Source organism: Anser cygnoides, chromosome 18, assembly GCF_040182565.1.
Source record: "Anser cygnoides isolate HZ-2024a breed goose chromosome 18, Taihu_goose_T2T_genome, whole genome shotgun sequence".
NCBI lineage: Eukaryota > Metazoa > Chordata > Aves > Anseriformes > Anatidae > Anser > Anser cygnoides.
In genome coordinates this window covers 11679540-11704115 of record NC_089890.1, presented here as the reverse complement: position 1 = coordinate 11704115, position 24576 = coordinate 11679540, and the positions used below count along the sequence as shown (strand labels likewise).

General features: G+C 51.8%; 1 protein-coding gene across 24 annotated transcripts in view; it reads left to right on the top strand.

Moving 5' to 3' along the window:
* The window catches only part of MSI2 (musashi RNA binding protein 2), a 238815-nt gene that overhangs the window by 154846 nt on the left and 59393 nt on the right, over positions 1-24576 (top strand). The gene's annotated exons all lie outside the window — the stretch shown is intronic.

The following is a 24576-nucleotide window of genomic DNA, read 5'->3' as shown; positions in this document are numbered from 1 at the left end:
GGTGACATGAAATAAGGATTTGTGGTGTAGTGAGCTGTAAACACTGGGGCTGATTGAGTAAAAAGTGGGGAAAAAAAATTAAAAATGAGGGAAAAAAAACACTAAAAAGGCCACTTGTCATAAGTACAGCAGCACACATCCTGGTGGGGGAAGCGATGCACTTTATTTAGGCCAGCCTGTACCGACCCCGGAGCAAGGACCCTCTTGCTCCGTGTGTCTCAAAAAGCGCTCTTTGGAGCTGGAGCTCTGCATCCTGAATTTCCGTCCTCCCTGGTGCATGTCTGTGTAGTCGTTATCCTGTTGCCCACCACATGACCAGCCTCGTGCTTCCTCCACCTTTGTGCCCTGTGTACAGGGCATCGCCTGTCCAAGCCTGGGAAGGGAATGGGCAACTGCACTGCGATGCCGAAACGTGCGCTTTAGGATATTCCTATGGAAAATTTTCCTTTACACCACAGAGACATAGAAAAACAACTTAAATGCATATCCCGTCCCCTGCCTGCTAAGTAAATCCCTGTGAGCAGAGGGGTTCCTCTCGGAACTCGTGGTGCAGGCTGGTTTTGGAGGTGGGGAGCGCCTTGTGCTGCTTGGGTTGTCCTTCATCAGCTTTTGGTCAGGAGAGGCACAATTAGAGGAGCAGTTGTGTGCATCTAGTTGGCAAAATAATTGTTATTTCTTACCCTACCTCACTCCTCAGCGTTACATCATTCCAAGGTCTTGCTCTGGAGGGAGATGTGCAGGAGAGGAGAGATTCCTGGTCACTGCGTGTGTTCGGCAGCTCCACCTGGAATCCCTGCGTCAGCACAGGGGGTGTGTAATTGCTTCCCCCCTCTCAGTCCTGGTGAGATTTCATTAATTAGAATTAGAACACTTAAAAATAGCGAGAATTTTTAAACTGTTATCCCGATTGTCCTGTGTGATGTCGGAAGGGGCTGGATGGCACCTCGGTTTTCCTCCTCCTCCTGCTAGCTGTGCCCAGTGACGGTGCTGCAGGGCCTGACGCCCCCGGAGCAGCACTGGGCTTGGTCCTGTTTGGGGCGGGAGCCTGGGGGCTGCAGGTGGAGAGCGTGGCGGGGCGGTACCCAGGTGCACCTCATTCAGGGCAGTTAGAAATTGAGTGGTTGGAGGCAGGGTCAGGGTTTGGGATGTGCTGAGCTGTCCACAGGTCTCTGACTTCAGCAAAAGCTTCAGGACACCCTGGAGAAGAGGGAGAGGGGTGAGCGAGCAGTATCCTGTATGTTCAGCCTGGTAAAACAAGGAGGGGATGGCTCGGAGCAGTGTTCTGTGCAACTGAGCTGCTGCATCTTGTGCAGAGCTGATCATCGCTGCTGTTGGAGCTCTGACCTTCATGACAGATGTGGGCTTACGTAAGGGTGATGCTGTATGTACATATTTAACCTTCTTGGCTTGTTTTGGTTTTGATTTTAAATTCTTCATAGCAGAAGCGCAAAAGAGATTTCATTAGCTGTTAAAGAAAAACACAACGGAGGCAGCACTGGTCTCAACTGTGTACAAGCTGTTCCTTGGAGATTGTTCTCTTTTTATTTTTTAAAGTAGCAAACCTTGGTGTTTTGGGTCAGTGGGAAGGAACAAGACGTCTTTCACATATTGACAGATTTGTTTCTTCTCTTTTCTTTTCTGATCTCACTCCTGTTTGTCAAGCTCACTTTTCATTTTCCAGAGAAATGATTATGACTAAACATCTCTGACAACCTCTTCGCAAAGTGTGAGAAGGCTACAATGGAGAAAAAAAAAAAAGCCATCTCAAAGCAGTTCAATGATTAAGCTACTTAACTGGGAAGTTTTTCTTTTCCACTGCGGCGCGTATTTCTGCACAATGGAGTTCCTCTTGCAAGCACTTGCTAGGGAGGCACTAGTATAATTAAAATTTGTTTTAATATTCTTTGAAAATTAAAACTGAATCCTTCATGTTAGGAAGAATGACCGTGCATGTATTAGTCCTCTATGTTTTCTTGTTGTTGTTAGCTTATTCAAATATTAACACTGCCTGCGTGCTCAAAATGATGTTTTGTGTCCATTAACAGAGCTTAATTCTCAAATTAAATGATGAATGATATATAGGAGTAGGTGGAAGCTGGTTCCTGGATTTTTTATTTCATTTTTATTTTTTAATGCTAATGTTACTTCCTGGAGGTAAATAAGGGGAGGGGATGCAGTGCAATATTATCATTGTGAAATTAAAATAAAGCCTCATTATTTGAGGATGGAATTTAGTGGCTGAAGGTTTACTCTTTGTCTGAAGCTCCATCCCGAATTCTTCCAGCTAATTGCCTGCTGATTAGCGGACAGACAGGCATTGCTAATGCTGGCCTTGAGCATCAAATTATCCCCTGAATGCCTGGGACAGGCAGTGCAGAGCTGGGCAGCTGTGGGGCTGCCTTGGGCTCTGCTGACCTGCAGGGATGGGACAGGGACGGGACAGGACAGGACAGGACACTTGCTCCGTGCCAGCCAGGAGCCCTTGGCCCCATGGCCACTGCTCCTTCCCTCGCAGTGCAGCAGCGTGGCTCGTGGCCTAATGCACTTGGTGCTCCTGTGTTCATTTGCACACCTCTGTTTCTTTTTTCCTGATAGTTTTGAGTTCTTTCCAACTGAAGGACTTGGGTAGCCAATATAAATATATATATATTTGGTACCTGTGTGGAAACGAAGGAAATGCTGGCCTTCAGATACCAGGTAGCCGCTTCTTTACCTTCTCTAGTCAAATTTAGTCCTTCTGTGGGGAAAGTTTTTGGGGGAGTAAAAAAAATACAGAATTTAAAGCTGCAAGTTATTTAAAAACTGTTCTTTTATTCTTGCACTGACCATGGAAAAATTACCTCTGCTTGCTAAAAACGCCAGGAAACCTCCAAGTATGTGGCTGTTTTCCCCTTTCCCCAGCTGTCTTTCTGAACTTGATTTGAAACGCGCTGGAAATATCTCTGTTCCTGATCTATTGAAAGTTTCCATTATTGACTGGCAGAAAGGCTGCTTTTGTGTGCGTGTTGCTTGTGGGCAAAAGATAATTTTAAAAAGCACCCTGTTTATCTCGAGAGAGCAGCGCGGTCGGAGTGCCGGGGAGGCGGCAGCCCCAGGCCAGCCGTGGCTGATGGGTCTCGAGCTCTGGGTGCAAGACGAGGCATTATGAGAGCAGCTTGATGCTGGCCGGGGGCTCGGTGACATTGCTGGGGACGTTCCAGGGGCTGTGGCAGGCCCAGCCGGTGGCCGCAGCCGCCTGCCCCTTCCCACCCCGTGGGCAGCCAGGGCTTACGGGGATTAGCGGCGCTACACCCGGCCTCCCCTCCTCCTGGGAGCCGGGCACTAATAAAGCTGTACCAGGCTGAAAGGACAAGTAAACACTGCTTTGTAGCTATGGCAACTCGGGAAACAAGAGCTGCGTGGAGTATTTCGGAGGAGAGCCCTTATTATCGAGAGTTTAAAGGGAAGGTTCTTAAAAACGCGGAGAGGCTTGGCAGGGTAATTAGACTTGGTGCTCTCAGAGCAAATGCGTAGTCTCATGAAGCGTTACCAGAGCGTCTGGCCTCGCTGAGAAAATGCAGAGACACTCAGCACAACAGCACATCAAACCCGGGCGGAGATCGTGCCGACACGAGTGGGTGTTCTGCCACCGAGGCCCTGGTTTGTGCTCTTATTCTGTCAGTGCCGGCCCGCGCGGCCTGCCCGCCGGCATGGCGTTACACCGTCTGGGCTGCCTGGGAGCAGGAGGCTTGTGCTCCTCAGCCCCAGATCAGGTGCAGGTCACAGCCTGAGAACTGCCTGCAGCTCTGGGAGCATCGTTAGACAGGTCCTGGGCAGGAGGAGCTGAGTCTGTGTCCGAGCTGTGCACTGCCGGTGGCTTCCAGATTATCCCGTGGCCCACTGGTATGTAAGCGGTGAGTTCTGGTGGCCGAGTTTTTGACGTTTGAAGTCAAAATGCAACCAGCTAATGAGTCACTATGTGCTCACATGAAGTCCCTCGTGTCCTCACCTCTGCTGAGCTGCTCCCCTGTTTCAGCACCCCAGGGGGAACGGGCTGAGGGTCTGGCTTCGGCTCTGCTGCTGGTTCCCTGCGTGCTGGTGGCGACTCTCCTCCTAGCTCCATGCCTCAGTTTGCCTGTCTGTGCTAGGTGTGAATAGCAGTGCACTTGCCTTTTGTCCACTGCCTTGAGCTCCTTAAGTGATTTTAACTGTTTGCAGGTGTCAGACTTCATTAAAAGAGGAGAAGCAATGTGATGCTCAGGTGGAAGTGACGACTTCTATCCAAAGCAAAGAACCGTTGGCCTCTGCTTTCATCTTCCAAAATGGTGCAGTACAGCCAGTGCTGGGGGCGGATGTTAGCTGACAGCCAAGTGACCAAAGACCTCTTTTTGTCTCCCAGCACGGCGAGGCAGAAGCCTCCAGCCGCGGGCAGCCTTTGCTGCGACCTGCCCTGCCTGCAGAGCAGAGGGCAGCCCGGCTGCAGCAAGGCTGGCTTTCTGCTCCTCGGCCTGCTCCGCTCAGTCTCCAGCTCGGGGCTGAGGGGCTGGGGCAGCTAGTGGGGCCTGCCAGGGCAGAGATAGCATCAGCTGGGCTCGGTTGATGCTGAAATAATCATGGCAATCGATGGCTTGCTTTGTGCCGGTTCCCTTGGTCGCACAGTCCATCGAAGGAAATGATTTTAGCGGCTCGCCTGGAGCACGCCTGTCTGGGGAGTAACCATGCAGAAACGGCCGTGGCGGCCGTGTTATTTGTACGTCCGGCGCTCTGGCGAAAGATAAAGTGTGCATCGTATGATTGATGGAAACCTGGTGTCAGGCGGTGTCAGTCCTACCAGACTGAAATGACAATGGCATCATGTAGTGGATCAAAACATTAAGTCTTTAAAACCATATGTTCGATGTGTCATATCACAAGAGCTTTATATTCCTGGTGATAACAATCAGCAACGCGTTATCTGTGGTTTCTCGCCTGTACATTTCTTACAAGCTGATAAACTTTGAGCTGGATGGGAATCAGGCACGCCTTGTCGTTAATGTCTTGATCAGACTTGGAAGAGCGCGGCGGGGTGACGGCGCAGCCCCCCGGTGGGTGAGGCCAAGCACCTCTGCTACGGCTCCCTGCTGGCAGCGCTGGACACCGGGCGCTTCTGTAGCGTGGGGTCCTGGTGCAGCCCCCCAGTAACAGAGAGCGCCTGCCCCAAAAGGCAGCAGCCCAGGTGGAAAGGCCCAGTGAAACACGGAGAAAAAACCAGGAGCATGAAGGAAAGGCGCACGGCTGCGCTGCTCCTCGCGTGCGTGCTCCTCGCATGTGCTCCCTGCCAGCCCTGCCCCAGGCTCCACAGCCACGCAGCTGCTGCGGCCAGCAGTGATACAGAAATCAGTGGTGAGTGTCGGTGTTTGAGGAGAGGGATGCTTCACTTCACTTGGCATTTCAATATCTTCCAGCAGTAGGTTGGAATCACCACTTTTTTTGGTGTGTGGCGATTTATTTTGTTAAAAACCGAGGCATTATTCATAATTATGCAGTTTTATGAGGGTATACATAGCAGTATTCTTCCCGCGGTAGGCTGTGGGAGCTGGCATAATATTTAAATAAGAGCCCTGGGGAAAGGACACGCTTGCATTCAGAGGAGGGCTCCGCGCGGTTGCGGGCTCAGCCTATTGAACTAGCGTATAATTACCTCTATTCAGCACTGCCGCTCCAGTTATCAGCTGGCCGTCAGGGGAAGGCCAGCGTTTTAAAATGACATAGATTGTTAGAGAACATCAAACTTTTTTAATACAGTTAATGATCCTCAGCTATAAATAGTCTGTTCCCATTGACTGGCAATAAGGCTTTTGTGCTGTGCCTCACAGAGCTGCAAGGCTTTTCTTAGTTTGTTTTTTTTTTCCTCCATATGTACTGTAGGTCCTTTCATCCAGATCACTTACAAATAGTACCCACCCCCCACCCCCCTTTCTGGATCGGGAAATGAAGGTCCTACAGAGCAGGACTTTGTCCAAGGTCACGTAGGGGCTAATGGGTGAGGAAGCTGGGGGCCTGGCAGCTTTGTGCTCTGGTCATTCAACCTTCCTCCTCCTCCTCCCATGGGGATGGGACAGGCACGGGCTCCTCTGGCATCCCTGCACCTTTCCAGTGCCACTGGGTAGTCTTCCGGGAACGTCTGGCCCCTGCCTCATTAGTAAGGCAGCTTTGGCATATGCAGTGCCCCAAACGTTTGCTCATTATCTTTCAAGTTGAAATAAGTATGTAGGTTAGTGGAGGAGAATTTGGGAGGCTGAGCTCAGAGGCTGCCATTGCTGCGGCACCCGCAGGGGCTGCGTGTCTCAGCTGCAGCCCAGGCGTCGGAAGCGCCGGGGACGAGGTCTGGGGGAGCCCCTGTCCGAGCGGGGCCGTGCGCTGACGGAGGAAATCCTGGAGCAAGTGAGCATCTGCAGAGAGGAAGGGAGGGGACAAAAAGCTTTGCTATCGACACTCTTGTCTGGAGACTGTGTAATTTGATTCGTACCTAAGGTGAACATCAGTAACTGCTGAAAACTCAGCGTGCGATGACCACAGCTCATTACAACTCTCCACAGACACGGCTGACTTTACGTACTGTAGCTAATTATTCCATTTCTGCATCTGGCAGGGATAACGTTTTTCACAAAAACACTGTAAAATACCAGGGACTTCACATTTCTTTTTTTTATGTCTCTGGGATGGACTGCTTTATGCACGGGCTGGGTTCAGAGCCACAGGCACTGCAAGTCTCAGCCTTTCGCCCAGGGCCCCGATGCAGACTGGCGCGCCCCTGCTCCGTGGGGCGCTCCCGAGGATCAGCGCGAAACCTGGCCCGGTGCGTTTTCTCTGTGCTCAGGTAGTTCCTGCTACCTGGGTGCACAGATACCTCACCCTGTAGACTGCTTTACTCACAACAGAGTTTGATTTGAACTGGCCACGAAGTCCTGGAGCAGCACCCAGGAGCTGAGTACCACCAGCGCTCTGAGCTGGTTGCTTCAGGCAGCATCGTGGGACTCCTGCGTGGTGCTGGGCTGGAGCTGCTGCTGTGCTTGTGCAGTCGTCAGAACGGGCTGAACATCCGGGTGCAATAACGCCAACAAAGAAACCCCAAACCCTGCAGCAGGTCCCCAACTTTCCCACCGGTGATTACATAGCTGCGTTTTGAATCGCCCAGAAGTTGCGGTGAGATCCTGCCACAGCTTTGTTCCGAGCGCCTGCAGACACAATAGGAAAAGGTCATCGCATAAACACCGCTTCTCCGAGGTGATCTCTTTGTCTGATGTGAAAGCCGGGAAGCAAAGGGTATTCTAATTTGAACTGCTCTGCCACTGAGGCTGGATCGGGAGTGCCTCCCCCACGCCTTGCTACCCTCAGACGTCTCCAGGTCAACAGCCTCGCGCTGGAGAGGTGCACCCGATCCGCGGGCTTTGGCTGCTGAGAGGCGCCGAGTGCCTGCAGCGGACACGAGTGGAGGCCGGTGGGCTGCGAGGGGGCGCGGGACGGGAACTGTAGTGGGTGGTAGCTCGAGGTCTGGGCCAGCAGCACCCAGGCTGTGAAAATGCTTCAGGGAACGCTCCGGCGTGTGTAATTAGTTCGCCGTTCCCTTCGCCTGTGACTGCTGCTCGCGGCGGTTTTGTTTTGAAGTGTAAAGATTTCAGAGTTCTCCCCAGTGGTTTGAAGAAAGGTTGAGTGTGTGGGGAGATCCACAGAACAATGTCACCAAAAATGCATAGGAGGAAAAGAAGGCTTTTAATAAAGCACTGCTTGGCATTTGTGCCTGGGAGTTGGGTTTGGATTAATTTGGACTGGGGAGAAGCTGGCGGAGAAGGTCACCTCTGAAGGCAGCAGATGAAAGAGCAGCGTGGCCAGCTCTTCTTGGGGAGCTTCGGCAGAAACCCGTCGGTCTGCAGGTGCTTGGGCAGCCCCTCCGCCAGCCTGTAGCTCCCTGGCAGGCCCCATGTGCAGCCCCCATAGGTTGGTGCTTGTGCTTGGGTCAGGGCAGAGGGGGTGGAGGGGAACAAACGGCGAGGAAACCATCCACAGCAGGGAGCAGCTTGGCTGAGGTGTCCTGAGTGGGCTCCCGCGGAGATCAGACGATGGTGTTGTGGCATCCAGTGATGACAAAATCGCGGTTACCTGAGGTATGATGCTCAGCAAAGAGCCTCTCTCCTGCCTCGTCTGTCAGTGCACGGTCAGGAAGGGCTGCAGGGGAAGTAAGGCATCCTCTTGTATCTGAGGAACGTAGAAAGCACACTTTTCTAGAATTCTAGAAGTGATTGTAGCAAAGGGGTTTGGATTTCGTGCCTGCAATGTGCCTATCTCAGAGCCTTGTTTTCCTTTTCCATTACCGCAGATCTGTGTCATAAAGCCGGTCAGCCCTGTGTGGTCCCTATTAAAAGTTTTCTTTCCCAGGGTGATTCTGCTCCTTTGTTGCATCTGGTTCTTGAACGCTTTATATGATCAAACAGCAAAACTGCTTTTATTGATGCAGCAAAGAACAATGGGCTCTCTCCAGCAGTGCTCCCAAAATACACTCTTGGCTTTTTTTATGCCTGGCTTCCAACAGTGGAAAAAATGATTAAGATATGTTAGGTTTACTCTGGTCACTTCAACAGGAGATTGGTAATATCAACAAACGATTCCAGCAAATGGATTAGCTCCTCTTCCCCAGCAAGGCCGGAGCGATGTGTACTTGCCCTGTCCGTGCTCTTTCTGCGAGACAGACAGCTGAAAAAGCAGAACGCAGCCACGATTTAATAGAGCGCGGATCGGGTTAGGCAGAGATGATGGCATCAGGCATGTGTCAGGTCACTGGAGTGATTGCAAGCTGGTCGGACGTGCGCGGTCGCTGTTCATACAGTGACTGCACCCGCTGCGGCCCTGAGCTCACGCTCGCTTCCTCTGAGAGGCAATTTCCCGTCCGTGCAGAGATGGGAAGCAGAGAAGACAGAAGAGGATCAGCAGAGGCTTAAAACCAGTTCTGCTGCATGTGCGAGCTTAGCTTTTTGGAGCAGCTAGGTACGGGCTCTGAATTTCCCGTGTGAGCAGATGTCAGGGCACGTGTAAGTCTGCCCTGTTAAAACATGTGCCATATTAAAAATCCATGTGTATATAAATGGCATCTGTCAGCCATTGCCCCTTGGACATACATAAAATCTGACGTCTCCTGGCTGTCTGGAGCTGTTACTGTAGAAGCCAGGCTGTTGGCCTGTGTCGCAAAAGGAGAGGTGTGCGGAGCTTTGGATGGAGCTGTGGAGCGGGCGCTGGTGGGTGTATCGCATCCACACGTTGTGGTGAGGGTAAAGACCCTTGCAGGGCTCAGCCTCTGCTTGGAGGAGCCTGAGAGGAGTCCGGAGAGCGAGCTGCTGCAGCTGCTTCCGTAAGGATCCCTTGTTTCGTAACATTCTTTAGAAAGAAAAAAACAACACCCAAACCCGTGAGAGTGAAGTCGCATTTAGACTGCACTGACTTGGCAGAAGAGTACTTTTTCCAGCCTGAAGGAGCATACAGGGTTTTAATTCCGTGAGTGCACATCCCGTGTAGTATTTTGATTTATCTGTCCGTTCTTTCGGAGCGCTTTATTATGTGGCCTTTGTTTTCCTTCAGATGCAAGGTGCTTGTTACAATCCATCGCTTGCCTGCCTTCCACTTCTAAACCTGTGCATTTCCACAGCAGGTTGCATCTGGCTTACTGGGGAAGAAAAGAGGCTATGTACAGTGACTGAAGATTTCTTCTTTATATAGCACCTTAAAAAAAAGCGTAGTACCATTGAAATGAAAGCCCGGCTTTCTGCGATAAAGGGCCCTGCAAATTGACCGCAGGGTCTTTCAGAAAAGTCTGTCTCCTTTTGATACAGACGTGGCTGGGGGAAAAGAAAAGGGAAAAACAGGGTTGCCTGTGCTCACAGGAGTAAACAGGTGAGCATTGTTAATGTAAGTCCTGAAGAGCAATCCTGCCTGCTCTGCAGACGGTGCTGATGTGTCTGGTTCCGTTGTATTTACGAACATTGCAGCTCTCACCAGATTGTCGCCCCACAGAGACGCTGGTGCTTTCGGCGTGGCAGAGTAATGAAACGTCACTCCGCGTGCTCGCTGACAGCTGGGGAGGAAATCCACCTCCCCGCACAGCCGCTTTATGCTTTAATATACATTAAAGGTGCCTCTGGGACAAGTCCCTATCAGCCACACCGACAGGCCGTTCTCAAGTTGTCAAGGGAGAGCTGACGTGAATTTCTAGACGGTGCTAATGTAACAGATGAGGGCTTTTCCCCACATCTATTCTAAATATATGTGCAAGAAAGTGATTATCTCAATGTAATTCATTATTTGCTTGAAGCGCGTGCTAAACCTGAACTCGCTCTGATAAGCATTTATGTACTGAAGGAACTGATGTTATCTCTCTGCCTGTGGGCTCCAACAAGAAAGCGGTCTTGGAGCTCATACTAAAGAAGGGTGATTTCCCCCCCTCCTCTATTTCTGATCAGAGCGTTCCTGGGAACAAACTCCAGAGGGGTCAGAACTTTGTTTTTTGGTGTTAACCCACGTGCACAGGGGAGGTGTTTGCGGGGGGCTTCGTGCCGTGTCTCGCACTCGGATTTTTCAGGGGAGGCCTCGGTGGCCTGCGCAGCGCTGCCGTCTCCTCGGTGGTGGGATCTGGTTTCCAGGAATAGCTCAGCAAATAGTTTGCTCTTTACTTGTGTATCCAGAGGAACAAATGGTGCATATATTCAAAGCATCTGTCATGGCCAGGCACTTTCTCACAGAAGTATATGTTGTTTGCCTAGGCAAATGCTGATGCGGGTATGAGCAGCGGGGAGGGAGCCTTGGCCAGGATATTAAAATGTCCAAGAAAGTTGTGTGTTGCCTGGAGCTGCAGCCCGAAGGGGTCACACGGCACAATTCGAAGGTATTATTTTAACCCGAGGCTAAGCTGCTCATTTTTGCTGGTATTTCCCTCTACTCTCCTCAGCGTTTATTTCAATTCCTTGAATAGCATTCTGTTGTTTGGTGCCTAATTCTCTCTTCCTTTGCATGACGGTATGTAGGCAGCAGGGCAACGAGAGGCCACGCTCCCCTTCCCAGCTGAGGCTTGCAGCAGTTCGGGGTGCAGCCCGGGACAGGTAACAAGCCCGTGCAAACACACCCATAAGAAACGTGCCATTGACTGTCTCACAGCTTTTGCATGCAGCAGCGTCTGACCTGGAAGTGAGGTGCAAATACAGCAAGCGAACCACAGCTATGAAAAACCAGTAGGCATCATTGGGCTGGGCTGAGAAGTACAGGTCAGGTTTTCCTGTTTGTTTTTTTTTTTTAGTGTGTTTTGGTGGCAGCTTTTCTGGGTGAAAGTGCCTGAAAACAGACCAATTGGTGGAAGGAGAGTGGTGGAGTGCGGGGCTGGCCACTGCCGTTGTCCCGTTGTGCGGCTCCGTGAGCAGCCGGCCAGGGGGGAGGCGAGAGGTGCACGCTTGGCCACGTGCTCTCCTCGTCGTGCCCCGGGTTCAGCTCATTCACAGTTCTGTGCAAGGTTTTTGCAAAGCAACCTGCTGTTGTGCATGCGTGTAGGTGCTGATAAATACTAAAGACTCACAATCCCCTGGTCAATCATGGTGATTTTCTGGGATTGAGCGAGCTTTTTTGGTCTCTGTTGCAGAAGATAACAACTCTAGGAATGCGTACTTCTCTTTTTATTTTTAATAATCTGTTTCTACAACTGAAGGATTTCAGATTTCTTTTGTAAGAGCAAGTGCCTGCTTAAACATGGAGACAAATACAACCAATAATATGTACTTGAAATTTAATGCAAGCTAATTCATTTTGGCACAGCCCCAGATATGCTGATTAAATGGCCTGTGAAGTGCTACAATATCTTGATAATGTACGTTCTACATTTGATTATATAATCAATTATGTTGCACCTAATAAAATCTAAAATTAGTGAAAAAGCTGAGAGCAGATTGTATCGGGTACCGAGTGGGTCTTGGGCAGCTTGAAGAAAACTTCTGCTGCCATAAGCTGGGAGAGGGCGCGTGTGTGTGCTGCTGCCTGTTCCAGAAGTGCCGCCCTTCAGTAAGCTGAAGGGGGCAGCTCAGCGAAGCGCTGCTGCTTAACTTAGTGACCTGGTTTAAAATGAAATAAACCAGCTGCAGTTCCTGCTAGCTTCTTGGGAATTCCTGGGTGCGTGGATATCCCGAATCGGTGGCCGGCGCCCCGGGTGCAGTGGGGTTCATTCAGCGGACCCTGTGCGTCCGTCAGCTCCTGCCCTCCTGGGCGACGTGCACGGGACTGCGGCAACGGGGGGACCAGCTGCAGGCCAAATCCTCGTGTCCAGGCTTGGGTGACCTGTTCTGCTCCAGCACCCGTGGTGCCCTCGCTGCCTCCCGGTGCCGGCCGAGGGCATGACTCTGCTCTTGGGCCTGCCGCGAGCACGGCGCGCCGGGACTCACCGACCCGACGTGGCCGCGCGTGAGGGAGCAGCCGTAATAGTCTGGCAATCGTTTCTCATTCCTTTACAGGAAAGTTAGAGGTTTCTGGGTGACTGGCTATGGCAGATTAGGGGGAATTTGGCCTGGGTTTTATGGCCCTCCTGTAAGACAGGGTTGATGGGAAACAAATGCGTTATGGCCCCCGACAAGCTGTTGCTACATTTTTTGTTTCATTTTCAAACAGCACTATCAACCAGTTGGAATATGGGCCTGGAGTATCGCGGGGAGTAATCTAATTAGTATGAAGTCAATTCACTAGTTCCTTTTGTATCTCGTGATTAAATAAGTGGGAAAATGGCTTGAAAATTAGGTGCTAGAACGACCCAATTACATTTCTGTAGCTTTTTGTATTCAATTTCATAAACAATTTTGCTCTTCGCTGGTTAATCAGTGAATGCCTTTTTCCAGTTTGAAAAGCACTTTTGAAATTATAATGCAATTAAATTGTGTGTGGATGTTCTGGCATAGCGAGTGTGAAAGCTGGGGGCCTGGCAGACAGCCATGTTGTACCTTGACAGTAATGAGTTCCTGAGCTGGCAGCTTGCTCGTGTCATTCATAATATTGTCCACGCCGGGTTACTGTAAGATGCAGCTGCCTTCATTCCTTCACGGACGGGGTCACCGGCATCCGTGCGCCGCACCCGCTGTGACGGCCCTGGGGAGGGGGGACCTCGTCCCTGCCCGCCCAAACCTTCCCCGGGCGTCCTCGGGGGCTCTGCGGTGCCGCTGGGCGCAGGGCTCGCCCTGCAGGACCCTGCCCTGTGCCCGGCTGGCAGGAGGGCTTCTCCCACCGTCACGTTTTTTGCTAACAGTGCCGAGTAGCTGCACGCTTGCTCGGTTTTATTCACCCCCACCTCCCCATTTTCTTTCTTCCGCTTACATGAGCCTCTGTAAGACTAAAGGATGGTGAGGGGGCTGTAGGGGATTAACTACTGTTTTCCTGGAGGACATTACTGGGGCAAGTAGAAAAATGCTTAGATGGTGGCCAGAAGTATCCCCCGTCAAGGTGGAATGCAAAATTGCTGCTTTAAGTAAATGACTAAATCCCTGCTGAAGAGAAGCAGGCCTGAGTTACGTGAAAGCAAGGCACAGCACGAGGAGCCGCGGCTGATGCCTTCGCTTCCCTTGGGCCTGCTGGGTGCATCTGGGCTGGGTTTGCATCGAGCAGCGTCACAAATGCGGTGACACTGCTGCCTGAATCCGTCCGCGTTGGATTGAGTCTCTGGGAGCGGCCGTCCTGGTGGTCTGAGGGCCGGGGGCACGAGGTTTTCTGGGGGAACCCAGGTGGTGGCGCGGCCGGGTACAGCCTGCGCTCCTGGCAGGGACGTGTTTGCTCTGCGGGAGACGTGGGAGGCGCGGGAGGCTCGCGGTGTTGGCTCATAAGCGGTGACAACTGGCCCTGGGGCGCGTTTTGTGGCGGTTCGTAATGACGGTAAGGCACTCGCACAGTCTTGCAGAGGAGCAGCATGACGTGTCAGGAGACCTGCCAGAGCTCTGCCTCCTTCCTTCGGCTGCCAGCTCACCTCGAGCCATTCGTCCTTTCTCATCCCCGGTCCTCCTGTGGCAGGCTGTGAGGTCTCAGCTCTCCCATTTGCCTCTGCCCTGCCCATGTGCTTTCCCCCAGGCTCTCCTGCGGGCTCGGGATGGGGCAGCCCCCGGTGGAGCCATCTCAGCCCCTTCTTCTTCTCCCTGTAGGGTGAAACCTTCTCCTTGTCAAAGTCACGAGCGGGTCTGCCCCGGCCTCGCTGCAGCCTTGCTACCGGATAGCTCTTGGCTCTGGAAAGCATTCAGTGAATTGTTGGCTCTGTGCAGCCATGTGTCCCCGTGGGCCTTCTGAAGTCAGCTGGGGTTTCTCAAGGCATGCCCGTTACCCTTGCGGGCTGTTTGTCTCGTGTTCAGCCTGCTTGTGGCCAGCAGGAGCTGAATTCAGCCTCCTCGGGAAGGAGGTGGCTGCGCGATCGCCGCCGCCTGTGATTTACAGCCGAGCACCACAAGGATAAAGGTAGAAAGCTGTGTTAAGAGAAAAAGAAATAATGTTAGAAATAATGACTTGCTTGGCAGGTTTTAACAAGTTCAGTAATGGTATTAGGTGCCCTTGGCTCAAGATAGTAACCTCCTCTTAAATGATCATTACCTGACTAATAAAGACCTCAGAGCAGGTCATTACAGCTTAATTTAGACATAGCATCCTGTTTGGTTTGCGCAGCGTTGCCATCTTTCAAGTTGTTGAATCCATCGCCCGAGCGCTGTGGCTGGGAGTTGGGGTTTGCCTGGGCTTTCGCTCGCAGCTGTTGAGCAGCCTGGCGAGGAGCCGAGCGTTCACTCTCGGTGGCCGCTCGCGGAGGCGGGGATGTGTGCGGGCAGGGAAGGGGACGAGTGACTTTCCTAGCCTGTTGCTTGCAGCTCGTGCTCTTCCTCAGCATCGACTCAAGGAAGAGAAGAAAGAAACGATAGGAACGGAGGCCGCGGAGGCGTGAGCACGTGTAGAAACGCAGGTGTGCGGGAAACGCTCTTCGCTTGACGTCTGCTTTGGAGTCAAACAGGGATTTTGTACGGTGCTGGGCTGGTGTTCGAGCCTAACTGTGGTTCTCTAACAAAAAGATTACAAGAGCTTATTGCTTCCTGTTAATCATACTTTGTGCTTCTGTTGTTCCTTTTCAGAGCACTTCATAAACATGATTTTTGTGATAGAACTGTGTGAGTCATGAATGGCGTGAGAAGGGCATATGGGATGGATTGTCCTTTCTCAGTGCGCATGAGCTAAGGACACCAAGCAGAATTACCAGGCCACAAGTTTAGCACAAGCTCAAGGGCATCTTTTTGTCATGTAAGACACGGGTAAACTGTGGCGCTTATTGCCACGAGACACCGTGGAGACCAGGGGGGCGAGAGGCTTCAAAAACTTGTCATGGGCGGCTGCCGGTGAGCGCAGTGGGCAGCTCCTGTGCTTGATGCGGCTGCGTTTCAGCTCTGCTCTTGGTGCCTGCTATCTTCAAGTGATTTTAGGTCTTTTTACCTTGAAAAGAGTTAATCGGGTATGATATTGCCATGTCACTCATTCGTAATGGCTGAGCACCGCGGGAGGCTGCTGCCCGTAACACTGCTCCGCGTCGCGTAGCGTGTCGGTGCAGCGGGACGAGGCAGGGGAAGCAGCGTCTGCCTCTGCTCCTCGGGGACGAATACACGTGTGCCCAACGTGTGCGCATGGCCGCTTTCTGTCTCAGTAGCAAAGTTGCTTTAAATGGAAGCAGTTCTTGTGCCACGATAAATAGAGTGTCTGAGGACAACTGTTACTTCGTGCCTGTAGCTGCGGACGCAGTGGCGTTTTGGGCTGGCCGATGGCGGCGCTCAGCGCTCGAGCGCGGAGGAAACACCGCTGCTTTCTGCAGTGAGCTCGCTGCCCTTGACAGCTCCAGGGCTCCTCAGCACCAGGGAGGCCACCACTTGTGCCTGGTCTGTAGCGGCCTGCCGGGGAGCAGAGCTGCAGGCAGGACTCGTGCCACCTCTTCGTGCTGCGGTGTGACAGGAGCTGCTGCTCCACCTCGGCTGCGGCTCGCTTCTTGTCCCTGCCCTGGTGAATCCCCTGGGTCAGCACGTCAGAGCCGGTCCCAGCCGTTTAAGGAGCATCTCAGCTGAACCCTTCTGTGTGATTCACGTACAGGTTGCTTGGCGAGGGCAGGGGATTAAAGGATGGAGCCATTTTCAAAGCCACATCATGGCTTGGCGGGAGGCAGGGCAGCCACGGCACTGCTCACTGCCAGCCCTGGCACAGCCCCTAATCCGGGTGCTGGGGACATGGAGCCATGCAGGCAGCACCGGGGAAGTTTCCCCTGGTGCTTCCTTCCCCCTGCTCTTCTCCCTGCGTGATGGGGTACCTGAGCACCTCGCAGGAGCAGTAGAAAGTGAGCACACCTGAGCTGTGCGTGTACCTTCCCACCCTCTCCTGAGCAGGGCTGGTAGATGAGCAGCAGCAGTTGTGCGGGAGCAGAGACACCAGCCTGGGACCTGCCATACCACGGCAGCCCTGTCCTCGCTCAGAGATGAGCTGTCATGCTTCCCTAACCCCATTAGCAACAAGCTTCAAATGCAAGTAATTGTAATAACCAACCCCCGCCAGTTATTAATATTTTGAGGACATCTCTTTGATAAGCCCATCTTTTCAGCCAATTTCCTATTCAACCAAAAGCAAAACATCTTTTCTCCCAGTAATGTAAATGTGTTGTTAAAATGAAGAAAAGGAAATGGAAAAAAAGAAATCCCCCCAACAACAAAACCTCAACGCCAGGCTCGGTGCTGCATCGCCTTTGTTAGCCCCAGATAGAATTATGCATCATGAATAAAAACTGCTGTCAACATGCATTGGTTTCAAAACATTAGAGCATATGGTATGTGATTATCTGTATTGTCAAATGCAATAAAGTGAATTTGGATATAATAAAAAATGTAATATTTTAGAAATTTGGTAATAAACTGTGGAAGAATTGACAGGCAGAGAGTATTTGACGCCCGTAGGCAGGCAGATGAAATTGGCAGGCAGCGGGCAGTGGCTGCTGCTGTCGGTGGGGAGCCCGGCCTGGGCAGCGGCGCCGGGTCGGCCGTGGCCTCGCAGCCCTTCCTGCTGCCCTCCCCGCTGCTCCCTGCCGCGGTGGAAAACTGCGTTATAGTCCGCCAGGTTTGTCACTGGCTCTGGGTGCTGTGGCTGAGGAACAGGGACAAGCGTTCCCTTGAAGCACGGGGTTGGCGTTCTGGCGGTAGACAGATTAATTGGATTTTACAAGTATTTGGGGTTTTCTTCTTTGATAGCAAAAAGAAATCCATTAGTTTATATCACGCTTCCCCTGCCCGGCTGCGCTCCCATCATTTTTGTATACCACCAGCTTGTGAGAGAGCTGGAAAATCCTTACCTGGAACGAAAGGAGCAGTGAGGAGCTGTGATGAGCAGGAGTGGGTCTGCTCCAGGACGCTGCTGAGGAGCTGGAGTTATGTACAGGCAAAAAAGCAAACGTTGCCTGGGATTGCTTCCTCCTGCAGTAGCTCCTGTTCCGGCCCGGTGCGTTAATTCTCGAGCCTGAGCTAATTCTCAACCCAGCCGTTGAGGCGCGGTGTCTCCAGCACAGAGAAGCTGAATCGGGAGCAAACTTTGGGGCCTCCTGCGTAGGAAATTCAGATGCAAAAAATACAGACATAAGTGTATCACACGTACATGCAATTTTTCTTAGGTCACCGTTAATGCTTCTAAATGATCTGTGAATGCATTAATGGTTTCTGTTAATTAACAATATGATAAAGCTGGCATTTAGTAAGTTGCTGTGTAGTGTGCATTTTAGTCATTATGTACTCAGCACTTTGGTTTGATTTCAGAATGTTAATAGAATAAAATTTTAATGAAGATTTGTTGTTATGAAAAATTTATTACGAGAAGTTCAGGTACTGCTTGCATTAGCACGGTCTGTAAGGGAAGGGGGGTTCCCTGCCCGCAGCCAGCCCCGAGGCGCTGCCCGCAGCCACCGCCAGCCTGGGTCCCCCCCGGATCCCTCCTGCCGCCCCCCATCTCCTGCTGCCCTGCTTGGGCTGCGTGGGTCAGAGCAGGGTGCTGGGGAGCGGGACAAATCCCTCTGGCTGCCCTTCTTCCTTCCTTCTTTCAGGGATGATCACTGCCAAAATCGTGTGGGTGGATTTTTGCCTGTTCAAACAGGCAGGCTGCGATGTGGTGCAGTGGCTTCTCGTTCTAAGATGCCCTCTTTTTTTTTTTTTTTTCCTTTTTTTATTTTTTTGAACGATGCTCCCTTTGCAAATGCCACGCAGCCGTGGGAGGACAGCGAGGAACCTGAGCGCTGCAGCTTCCCAGAACAAAAGCAGAGGAGTATCTTGCTGGTGCCCTTTATCCAGCTGCGCGGCTGACCTCAGCTCTTCGCTCTCCTGCCGCGCCGGTATTGAAACGGTAGCACCTTGCGTGGAGGTTTTGATCTAAGGCGGTTGTCTGCTGATTTAATTTTGAGAATTTACTCTCATGTCATGGAGTATATATTGACACTTTAAGCAGCAGTAATACCTGCCTGGGTCTGCCGGGAGAACCTGGCTATTTCCTGCGCCCGCCCCGAGATGCGCAGCAGCAGCGGCTGGGTGCGCAGGCTAATCATCTGTCTTGATGAGCGTCATTCACAGAAGCGCTGCCAGAGAGCACACTTCAGAGTGAAACGAGGCTGATGCCGCGGCCCCGGATGGCAGGCGTTAACCTTCTCTTTCCCCTCCTGGCTCCTGGCACACCCCTGCCCGGTGCGGGCCGGGATGCTGGGGTTGAGGCCTCGTTCTGCGGGGAGCGGGGCTGCCTCCGCGCGGTGCCTCGGGTCTGGCGGTGGCTCCCTGGAGAGCAGGAGGTGAAAGGAGAGAGGCGTGCCGTGGTTGTGCTCTGCGGACGTGGGCACTTGCTTCCTAGGAAGCAGGAACCCCCTTTTCATGCATGCGGCGCAGGAAGCAGGGCTAAGGAGGAACCACAGCTCAGGTCTGACAGCTCTGAGCTGTGACGAGCTGAGCTGCGGTATGGCAGATGGAGGCGTCCTGGAAGGGACTCGGAAGCAGAGGTGAAGCTACACGGGACCTGGAACACAAGGAAGAGTCCAGCGACTTGTCCAGGGACACAAAGTAGGAAGGTGGCAAAGTCGGGGCCGGGTTTTGGGAGTCCTGACGGCTGGGTTCTGGCTCTTGGAGCAGAGGAGCGGCTGTCCCTGGGGGGCCCTGATCCAGGCTGCGAATTGCCTTCCAGACAGCACGAAGCTGGAACCATCCCTGCTTCCCTGTCTGAGCAATTGAAAAGTCCCGGCCTCTCTGCTCACTTTGCTCTGCCTGTCTGTAAACACGGGCTCCGGTGGCAGTGATTAGCAGCCTGGGTTCCCCGGCCCCCCTCCCCTCCCGTGCAGGTTCGTTATTATTATTATGAGGCGGCCTGGCAGCCGGGTGCGAGATAGCTTACTAAGTAACTTTTTCCCTTCTGATTACAAGGGATGTGTGAATAAAGCAGAACTGTATTGATTCACACCAATCTATGCATCGACTGTGTGGGAGCCACTTGCAATTCCCAGCAGCACCAGAAAGCTTTGCAACAGGGAGAAATATGACCAGGCAAGTTGAGAAAATAAATTAAACTAGTGTCAACTTTTCTTGTTTCTTCCCTCATTATTAATGGATGGAATGGGGCTCATTTATCAAGAGGAGGAAAAATTAATTGACATGGGATTTAATATTATTATGCCTGGCTTGTCTGGTCACATTTCTTTTTTTTTTTTTTTTCCTTTTTCTTTTTGAAAAGCATTTTATTACAGTTTACGGGACCAGCTGCCAAAACTATTGGTATAAACAAGAAAGCAGGTGCATAAATAATGCCTCAGCAGGCCCGGACGTTTCTGTGCTTCAAAGCTTAAGTCACTTAAGTAAGGGGAGAAAAGGAGAGGCAGAACGGAAACAAACGAGAAGATCAGGGACTGAGGTACACAGAAGGGGAATGCAGCCTGAGCTAACACTTCCTCATTATAGTGCTGTGCTTCTGCAGGGCTGTCGGGGGATCCACATCCCTCAGCACAGCCGCTGCAAGCCCCGGGGCCGGGGCCGTGCTGTGCTCGCAGCGTGCCGGGTGCTGGGGGCCTGGAGAAGGAGGTGGCCGCGGCGGCGTCCTGCGAGCGTTAGAGGAGCCTGGTCCCGCGGTAATGAGCGCGCCAGCAGGCGGCTGCCAGGTTATTCTTGCCTAGCAGCAGGAGTAAGATTTAAGCGTCGCTTATTGGTATGATGTGAACCATGTAAATCTCTTCCCTTCTCCTCTCCTTGCTCTTGTCTACTTCCCTTGGTTTTGCGGATTATTGTGTAGGCACAAAAGAGCCTCGGTGATTACTTATTTCCCAGAGCCCTTTAAGGAGCTATCTCATACTTTGGCATGCTATAAATACAGTAAGAGGCAGTCCCAGCTGCGAAGACCGCGCGGTCTAACGAGACAATACAGACCCCACTTGGGTGAAAGGGAGCCCTGCAGATGCAGATGAGATGAAGTGACCTCCTCCACATTGCGGGGTGACCCTGAGACAGCCTGGGAATTGGAACAGGCTCCTCCAGCGCTCACTGCAGTGTGTTCGTCCACCAGAGCACCGGTCTCTGTGGCTGAGGAGTCTCTTCGTGAAGCAGAGGTGTCCGTGCACCTCTTCTCGTCACCCTGCCTCGGGGAAAGGCATGGGGCTGGCAGGCGGTGATGAGCGGTGGTGGAGCTTGGGTTGGGTTGGGTTGGGTTGGGTTGGGTTGGGTTGGGTTGGGTTGGGTTGGGTTGGGTTGGGTGGCTGCTAGGGGTGCTAGCCCCCAGGCCAGGGCAGGGCACGCTGTTGAGGCCAGGGTCCCGGTCTGTCCGTCACAGCCTCTGTGGCCAACCCCAGCATTAGCCCGGGTTTAACCTTTTTGGCGCAGGATGCGATCACCTTGTTTTGCTCGCTTTAACGTACGTGGGGGCTTGAAAGAGCAAGACCTTTCACCGGGTAAGCTGCTTTCGCGCAATTCTGCTGCTGAGTGACGTCCTCGGTATGTACAATCGCAGCTGTAATATATATTGCTGTACACCAGATAAAAGCCTGGCTGTGGAAAAGCTGCTGCCAACTAGCAAGAGAAAGGAGATATATTTCATAGCAATGGTGTCGTCATCTCAGCTATATTTTACTGAGGTTGACATAAAACTTCTCAAGTGACGACAAAGGTGTGAAATATAGTTGATTCGAGCGTGAAAAAAACAAAATGCAGAACACAGGAGCACTGACATTTGGTATCTTCAGTACTGCTTCTTAATATTATTTATGGCTCCCACTGATTTTTTTTAAGTTGCTTTAATCTTTTTATGGTTTCAGTCACTTTCTCTGAGCAGCGTTTCTCTCATTTCTGGAGTGCTGTGGCAGGAAGTGCTGCAGCAGGGCTCCTCTGCCCAGAGCCTCCCACCCACGGACCTGGGCATCTTCCCGGGCTGAACAAGGCTCTGGGCCAAAAGGGGGTTTTGGGAGTAGCGAAGGCATGCTGGGGACGTGTCCCACGTGGCTGGACACGAACCCTCTGGGCTGGTGTTGGCAGGCACATTGCAAATGTTTGCAGGGGAACAGGGCTGCGTGGATGCTTGTGACCGTCCCGCTTTGCGCTAAGACGTATTCCCCCAGGTTTTGCCCTCCCCTGTGCACCGCACACTTGTACCTGTTTCCCCGTGAAAATGACCAGTCGGGCAGCCCCCTCCCTGCCCAGCTTCGCTTCCGCGGGCAGCAGGAGCTCTGCACACAGGCAGGATCCGACCCGCGCCTGCTCTTCGCGCGAGGCTTGCTCGCAGTAGCCGGCTCCCCGGCAGATCCGCATCCTGGCGGCGCCTGTCATCGCCCAGTAACTGGCGTTTGAATAGAGTGAAATGACTCCTTTTTTTTGAGCAGATGCTAAAGGAGGGTTTTTTCACCTGAAGGTCATGAATACGTGTCTCAGCTTCCTTTAGTGCTCACTCTTGGCTTGGTGCCTCTCATTTGGGGGCATCAGTTTGCCTCGTATTTTATTTTTTTCCCCCTCTTCTTTGTCTTTTCTTTTACAGAAAAGATTATTCAAATGAATATTCAGTTTTATTCATTTGAATAAAAAAACCAAACCGTTTGACTCTGTTAAATGCTTATCTCTTAAATAGAGCTTGTTAGCTTCCAATAATAGCTTCATTCAGAAGGATGCAGTATAATTTCATTTTAAAATGTGTGCTCCTTGACAACCGGAATCCTATTTATGTCACCATTTTAAACAGCCTTCTTTGTTTTGTGTTAATCTTTTTCATACACTTTCCAAGGACCATTTTTTGTTGACTCCTAGTACCTCTCATAAGAAATAATTGTCTATTTAGTCCAGGAAGGTTTCTAAGAGTTTTGGTAATTTAAAAATGAGCATGTATTCATTACACTAACTAATAAGGCATGCATACAGTAATATTTTTTATATGTGCAATTACTGAAAGTTGTAATCTAATATTTAAAAAGTGAAACAAAGAAGGACCCGTTACCAGTCAGTTTTATGAAGTTTTTAGCTCTGGGGTATATGGTCTCTTGGGGGTTGCTCATTAAGGAGCAGTAGGATCTCTTGAACAGCATCCTATGGATTTAAGTGCTTGTATATGTGCAGATTAAAATCCTCTGGTTACTTCCCCGTCCAGCAAGTGCAGGGATTGCACAGCCACGCCGCGGCACTGGGAGGTGATCAGTGTTTTTCACTACTCCTGTGCTTGTCCAGAGAGGAACAAACGAAAGATAACGCTGGGTTTTCTTACAGACCCTCTCAAGTCTGTTTTTTACTTGCCTGTGTGAGTGGCGTGGATGTTTAAAACCCTGCAAATGAGCGTTGACACCTATGGACTGTTATTTTATTCTTGTTATAAAATCTGTAAATAAAGAAAGCTGAGAGGCTATCTGATATAATCAGAGAAATAATTTCTTGATAAACCTGTGTTTCAGCCAGATGGAGTGGGATAAGGATGGGAAACTTCTTTCCTGGTCCGAGCGCCTAATGCCCGCGGTGGGCTTTCTGGCGGTGCTCTGCATATTAGTGCTAATCTCCTCTAAATTCCCCTTCCCGGCTCCGTTCTGGCAGCGAGACCTGACAGAAGACGAAGGAGAAATCCTCAAGTGCAGAATTCGCTAACGAGTTACTAATGATGAAGACACTCGTGGTGCTGAGGCTGCTAATGACGACGTGCGGGCCCGGCTGGACGCTCGCTGTGCCGGGCAGAGCCGGGTCCGGCCGCGCCGCCCGCAGCCCCGGTCCCTGCCAGCACAAGGTGCTGCCGGGCGGCCTGGGGTGCTGTGCTCAGGCAGTTAACCACAAAAATTCCAGTTCTGACTGCAGCTCTGCTTAAGGTGGATTTAAATGGAGTAACTTGGAAGGCAAATAAAAGACCCAGGTCAAGTAAAACGCTTAGAGCTGCTACGTGCAGCACAAAGCAAAGTAGTGCGGAGCTCTGGGAGCCGGGTTGCACCATTAGACGACGTGGTACACCTCGGGGGAGAGCTACACACCATTTCTAGTGTTTTTTTCCCCCAAGGAGAGGGTCCAGAGACTCGGCCTCGTGGCTTCACACAGGGCCAGGAGCACACCCTGCGGCGCTGTGGCACGGGTTTGGGATGAGGTGCCATCGCTGTGCTCCCGAGCAGCGGGGCTGGTGGCACGAGGTGGCCCAGCTCGCAGTGGGGACAGGCACGAGGTCTGGGGTCACCCCTGCCCCGTGCCATGGTGTGACGGGGATGCTGGTGGCACCCGGCTCCGCTGGTGGTGGCACGGCGCGACGCTGCTCTGCCGGCACGCGGGGCCAGCACCGCTCCCGGGCCGGGTCAGGGGGTGAAGCTCATTCTGTTGGTACATTTGTAAGGTTTCATTAGGTTAATCACTGATGATGTTTATTCATCAAGTCATTGCCAGGAATGTAGTACATTAGATTTTTCTGTTAGCTTGATATTTCTTTTTAAAAAAAAGAAATGAGCAGGGAGAATTAATGCGTAGAGCTGTGGTGGGCTGCCAGATTCCTCCGTGCAGCGTATCTGCAGCCGCGTGGAGCCAGCAGAGCAAACCGTGTACAGCTACAGGCGGGCAGCAGGCTTCAAACAACCCTAAACCAGCCCAAATCCGCAGCTCCTTTGAAGCGGCAGCGCAGAGGAGAGGAGTGATTAGATCAGAGGCCTCAAACGTAGCGGCTTCTTAGCGGCCTCAGGATGTCCTGACGAGGCAGTAGAGGAAGTCATTCAGGAAGAAGGGGATAAATGAGCACCTCCGGCGCTCGGCCGGCCCAGGCACAAAGCTCTGCCACGTGCCTGTGCAACCGTTAGTGGCTGCCTCATCGCCGGGGCAGCGAGGGGTAACCGAGGAATCATCTTCTGTCCTCACGGGTTTTGGGTTTTTTTTTGGTCATGTAATGAGTCAGCCCTAATGGAGAAGTCCCATGGAATTAAACAGGAGATAAAATCAATATGGTTCCGTAGACATATAATTGGGTTTTGTAGAGGTTGCTCTTAAAAACCGTAAGGTGTAAAAGAAAATATAGCCTTATTGTAGTTTCTGAGCCGTCTTGTAACCAGGGTGTAACTAT